Consider the following 6,628-nt stretch of genomic DNA (forward strand, 5'->3'; position numbering starts at 1 on the left):
CCAGGAAGCAGAGATCATACAAACTATTTGTGAGAACAGAATTTTTCCTCAGTTGAAGCTCAGGCATCCGTTATGTTTAGTGTCTAACAGTCTACACATGTGGATGTTGGACAGAAGGTGGTTCGAGGTAGGCATGGCTGGGGAGAGCTCTGGGAGCGGGGAGTTCAGCTCCATGTTGTCCACCCACTGAAAGGAAAGCTCCCTCTGGGGGAGGTGGATGCCCCCTGGCCAGGCCTGCAGGTCCCTGCTCACTATGAGTCCTGTGTGGTCCTGGCCTGGATCCCACCAGCCATTGCCAGGCAGCAGCTCCAACTCATGCCAGTTGGATAACAGACATAAATACAACAGGTAACCAAGCATGATGGCTCACGCCTGAAATCCTAGCTACTTGGGAGGCCAAGGCAGGAGGACTGCTTGAGCCTGGGAGGTTGAGGCAGCAGTGAGCCAGGACTGTGCCACTGCACTCCAGCCGGGGTGACAGAGCAAGACTTTATTTAAAAAAAAAAAAAAAAAAAAAGACCAGGCACAGTGGCTCACACCTGTAATCCCAGCACTTTGGGAGGCCAAGGAGGGCAGATCAAGAGGTCAGGAGTTTGAAACCAGCCTGGCCAACATGGTGAAACCCCATCTCTACTAAAAATATAAAAATTAGCTGGGCATGGTGGCATGTGCCTGTAGTCCCAGCTACTCAGGAGACTGAGACTGAAGAATTGTTTGAACCCAGGAGGCAGAGGCTGCAAGTTGATATCGCACCACTGCACTCCAACCTGGGTGACAGAGCAAGACTCCGTCTCAAAACAAAAAAAAAAAGAGAGAGAGAGAGAAATGCAACAGGACCAGGAGCGGTGGCTCATACCTGTAATCCCAACAATTGGGGAGGAAGAGGAGGGAGGGTTGCTTAAGACCAGGAACTCAAGACCAGCCTGGGCAACATGGTGAAAACTGACCTCTTCAAAAAAATTAAAAAATTAGCCTGGTGTGGTGGTACACACCTATAGTCCCAGCTATTCAGGGGGCTTGAGCCAGGTCCAGGCTTCAGTGAGCCATGATTGTGCCACTGCACTCCAGCCTGGGTGACAGAGTGAGACCTTGTCAGAAAGGAAAGAAAGAAGGGAAGGAAAGAAGGAAGGAAAAAAGGAGGAAGGAAGGAAGGAAGGAAAGAAGGATGGAAGGGAGGGAGGGAGGATGGATATAGGACCCAAGGGGCCTAAATGCCCCCACTGTGCCCAAGTTCTGTGTGACTCAGGCCCGGCCTCCTCCACACTCCTATCACCACAACCCTGAACCCCATTTGTTCCTGGGAGACCCCAAGGGGAGCCTCACCAGAAGGCTGCTCATAAACCCACCGCCCCTCATCCTTCCTGTCTTTCTGGAAGCCTCACAAACCTTGCTGCTCTAAGAACACCTACATCTGAGCCAAGGCACTCGCTCCCAATGTCCCAGAGCTCCTGGTCCTGAGTGTCCCTGTCCCACATCCCCCCATGTAGCCCTGCTCGGGCTCAAGCTCCCTGAGTGTGCAAGAGGAGGTCCCCAAGCCTCTTGCCCTCACTGGAACTGTCCAGAGCCTTCCCATCTCTCTGGAGGGACTTCCATCAGTTTCTGCCCCTCCTCCTCTTCTGCCAAGAACTCACCCTTCAATCTGATAGCAGAAGCATCATCTGGTACCCTCCCGAATGGAACCCAGAGTGCCTCCTTTGTGGATTGGTCCCTGGATTTTCCCCAATCTCTCCCCATTTAGTCATGCTGATGGCAGAGAAGTAAGAACTTCCAGCCCATTTCTCTAGGGAGGGGAACTTGTCATCTGGCTCTGCAGAGAAGGCTCCACCTCACACTCATAGTACATGATCTTTACTATGTGCTAGGATATCACACTGAAAAGGACAAAAAAGGCCAGGCAGTGGCTCATGCCTATAATCCCAGCACTTTGGGAGGCCGAGGAGGGTGGATCACCTGAGATCAGGAGTTCAAGACCAACCTGATCAACAGGGTGAAACCCCATCTCTACTAAAAATACAAAAATTAGCCGGGCGTGGTGGCATGTGCCTGTAATCTCAGCTACTCGGGAGGCTGAGGCAGGAGAATGGCTTGAACCTGGGAGGCGGAGGTTGCAGTGAGCTGAGATCGTGCCACTGCACACCAGCCTGGCGACAGAGCGAGACTCCATCTCAAAAATAAAATAAAATTAAAAGAGGAAAAAAAAGAAATGTAAAAATACTTGAAGGGGCTTGTATTATAACATTAATAGGATTGACAGTATCTGCTTTGCAGGCTGAAGTGATTCGTTCATTATTTTAGACTGCTTTAGTCCTTTGCAATTTCTGGCAATTATACCTTTCTTTTTAACATTAAAAAATGTATAAAAATAAAAGGCAAAGAAAAAAAAAGCATCATCCCATTAATCTAACCTTCCTTCCCCTCCTCGATCCCTGCCCCAAAACCCCTGAAGACCTGGATGCAAAGGCCCCAGGGAGCCTCTTCCCTGCAGTGCCAACCTCACCTGGGGCTGAGTCAGAATCTGCATTTTATTCCCCAGGACAGCCTCTAACCACAGCAGGGGCCAGCTGTGCTGCCCAAGTGCCCTCACCCCAGCTTTGAGGCACCAGAAGGCCAAATGCAAATTAAAAATGAGAAAAAGTTTATTCTCCTTGGTGCAAAAAAAAAAAAAAAAAAAAGAAAGAAAGAAAAAGAAAAGAAAAGAAAGAAAAAAGAAAAAAGGAAACAGAATGTCCCATCTCCTTTTTCTTCAGAAAATCTGTAATTGCAAGTTCTTTCCTGGCCTTTTTTTAATGTAGATCTGTGCAAAAGCTAAATAAGCCTCTTTCAAGTTTCACATCCCAGGAATATCTCCTTAAGGACCTAGGAGCCAGCATTTGAAGGGTAATCACCGAGGGAGATACATCCTTATCTCCCAGTTTCCGTGGTCAGAGGGAAGCCTAATTTTAGCCTAGGGCCTGGCTCAAGTTGCAAACACACTTCCAGTCTTTTTTTTTTTTTTTTTTTTTTTTTTTTTTTTGAGACGGAGTCTCGCTCTTGTTACCCAGGCTGGAGTGCAATGGCGCGATCTCGGCTCACCGCAACCTCCGCCTCCTGGGTTCAGGCAATTCTCCTGCCTCAGCCTCCTGAGTAGCTGGGATTACAGGCACGCGCCACCGTGCCCAGCTAATTTTTTTTTGTATTAATAGAGACGGGGTTTCACAATGTTGACCAGGATGGTCTCGATCTTTCGACCTCGTGATCCACCCGCCTCGGCCTCCCAAAGTGCTGGGATTACAGGCTTGAGCCACCGCGCCCGGCCCACACTTCCAGTCTTTAAGGAATGAGTTAATTTTTTTTTTCATTTAAATAAAGGCAACTAGTAAACCCAGGTGGCCATCCCAGTTATCTGCGGATTTACAGAGAACTGTGTGTGACCACTGATGTTGTCAAGTCCTCCTATCTAAACAGCTGTGACGTTTCCCTGGAGAACACGGACGGGATGGGTTGCACCCGGTTGTATACAAGTGTAAGACTTCTTTCTGCCTTTGCAGTTTCTTAGCAGATTGTCTGTGATGAGCATCTCAATCTATTTAATGCCTATTCAATAATTAAACTTTTCTTTCTCTTTTTTTTGTGGAAAGGTTTTCTGGGTTGACAGATTTTTGTTTTTGATTATTTCCCCAACATGTTTGCTGTTCCATCCCTCAAGAGCCTCAGCCTTGCCCGGGGAGGGCGTGGGGGTGAGTGGCCTCTCCCACGGACAGTGCTGGCCAAGTTGACCCAGGTGCACAGCAAGAGCTGCTCCCCAAAGGCTCAATCCCCGTCAGCATGAGTCAGGCCCCTGTTATGTTGTTTCCTCTCTTTTTTGTAGAGATCAAAGGGGTCCTGCTATGTTGTCCAGACTGGTCTTGAACTGGCCTCAAGGGATCCTCTTGCCTCAGTCTCCCAAAGTGCTGGGATTACTGTGCCCAGCCTTGTGTTGTATTTTCTGATCTTATCCTGCAACCCCTTTAGCCCCCAACCTGGGCCCCAGTCCCTGCCCTAGCCCAGCCTGCCAGCCCTCCCTCTCTGCACATTCTTTCTTTAGCTGAGTTAACACCACTGATAAGGTTAAAGACAGGCTCTTAAATTTCTGTCCTGGCATGAGAAATATGTGACCCACATGCTTCTCCAGCTTAGCTGTCCAGTGTAACTGTCAGGGACTGATGGGTACCTGCCGGCCCACAGCGCACTCGCCCATCTCCGTCCTGACCCTCCCCGACAGGCTGAGAGGTCCCAGTCTGAACCTGGACTCCCGGATGTTCTGATTTTCCTGTACAAGAGTGCAGGGGCCTGGTTAAGCTGGAGAAACAGAAGGAATAGGTAGGTCTGCACACACACTTGCCTCCTTTGCAGTGAACCTTCTAGATTCTTCTAGATGGAAAGGCTGGGAGTGTGGAGGTGCAGGGGTAGGAGAGCTGGGGGAGGCCTTGGCCAAGGTCAAGGAGTAGGCCCAGTTTCCATCTCTGTATGCCTGTCTGGGACTCGGTTTCCTGTCTGTGAAGCAGGGCTGGACTGGATGCTGACAGCACCTGTCATTGAGCTCCTCTGCCCCAGGCAATCAGCTGCTGGGCACAGTGCACACATGGCGGTCCGGTGCCCTCTCACGCTCCATGGTGACCGAGTTTGTAGTTATACCCCAGCCCCAGAATAAAGACTATACTGTCAGCCCCCCTCATTAGCAGGTATGACCAGTGTGGTGGCAGTTTTCTCCTTAAGAGACAGATGTTTGTGCCTCCCTCTAACCCGCTGGCTGGCACCTGCCTGGCAAACAGCCTCCTGGGGCTGTGAAGATGAGGGCCACAGCCCCAGGATGGGGGAGCTGTGAGCCAGGTCTGGCTGGGTCTCTGACATACGGGGCATCACACACCACCTCCGCCTCCCAGCAGATCCTACATGAAGAGAACTCCACCTGATGGAAGCTGCTGTTGTTTGGAGTCTTTCATACTCACAGCAGAACCTAACCCCAACCAATACAGTATGAGTATTAGCCCCATGTGGTTAAGCAAGCTGTCCAAGGTCACAGACAGCTCGGAGGTGGCCAAGCTGGGTTTGAGCCTGCTATTGACCTTTGTGCAGACTGACCTCAGAGCAGAGCACAAGGCAGTGAGGCTGTAGGTCTGGGGCTTCCTCTCCAGGAGAACCAACTGGCAGCACACAGCCCCAGCGAGCCCTTGGGCAACCTGAGTCCTTGCACCTAGAAGTTTCTGTGTCCCACACGTATCCAGAAGCTTAAAATGAAGATGTCTGAATTACACAACCTCTTGATAGCACCAACCCAACCCTCCCAGTCTCCTCTTTTGAGGTCAGCCCAGAGCAAGCCCTCTGCAAAGCTGATTTAATTCAGAACCACTGGGCACACCCACAGGGCAGTGACCCTGCAGCCCTTGATTAAATGTGCAGATGGACTTGGGAGGAGGACCCCAGATGGCCTCCTCCTCCCAGGGTGGCAGAGCCCTGGGAAGCCACAGCCCTGTGTGCACATCCCCAGGGAGTCATCACAGGATACTTCAAGAGTGCAGTGCCAGGCAAGGTGGCTTATGCCTGTAATCCCAGCACTCTGGGAGGCTGAAGCGGGGAGATCATCTGAGGTCGGGAGTTCGAAACCAGCCTGGTCAACATGGTAAAACCCTGTGCCTACTAAAAATACAAAAATTAGCTGGGTGTGGTGGTGAGTGCCTATAATTCCAGCTACTCAGGAGGCTGAGACTGGAAAATCGCTGGAACCTGGGAGCCAGAGGTTGCAGTGAGCCGAGATTGCACCACTGCACTCCAGCTTGGGGGACAGAGTAAGACTCCGTCTCAAAAAAAAAAAAAGAGTTCAGTGTATCATTTAATGTGGAGCTGCTCCTATCACGAGGCTGAGGCTGTTTCTCTGCCCCCTAGATCTGGGCTGGCCTGTGGTGCCACAAACCCTGAGGTTTGTAGTTCTCGCTTTCCTGGAACCCGAAGGCCACCATTCGACATCCATAAGACAAAGCCCAGGATAAAAGATCACTTGGAGAGACAGGCCTGGCCTGCCACCACCCCACCTGAGGCTGGACCCCTGGGAAGGAGACGCTGATGGACCTCCAGCCCCAGTCAAATGGCCACTTCCAAACTCGGGCAAGAAGGGATAAAGAGCCGCCAGCTCAGCCCACAGCATCTGAGAAATAAGAAACCACTGCGTTTTTTGAGCTGGCTAAGATTTGGCAGGTTTGTTTTGCAGCAATAGGTGAGTGGTACTTCATCTTAGCCCATGTTTTGATGAAGACAAACAGAAGCACTGACAAAGTTTACAGAAGAGTTAACCAAAAACTAGGATTCCTTTCTTCATTTGACCCTTTGTTACAAGAAACAGAGGCCACCCCACCTGGCTCACGGCTCACTGGTCCCTGAGTGCCTGTGAGTCTCAGTGGGAGTGACCTTGAGACCAGCCCTTCTGAGTGGAGGGTGCAGGGTGCTGAGGTCAAGTCGAGCTCAGTCCAGGCTGAAAGGAGTGCAGCTCTGGCCAAGTTGTCAGGGCTGAGGCCTCCCCAAGAACCTCCTATTCTGGAGTGACTCCGGCCCCCTCCAGGCTTTGCTGCTATGGCTATGTGAGGAGAGTTGCCATCCCAGCCTCTGGCTTCCTTGC

The sequence above is a fragment of the Aotus nancymaae genome, unplaced genomic scaffold (genome assembly GCF_030222135.1).
Source record: "Aotus nancymaae isolate 86718 unplaced genomic scaffold, 86718_ANA_hifiasm-v0.15.2.pri h1tg000065l, whole genome shotgun sequence".
Taxonomy (NCBI): domain Eukaryota; kingdom Metazoa; phylum Chordata; class Mammalia; order Primates; family Aotidae; genus Aotus; species Aotus nancymaae.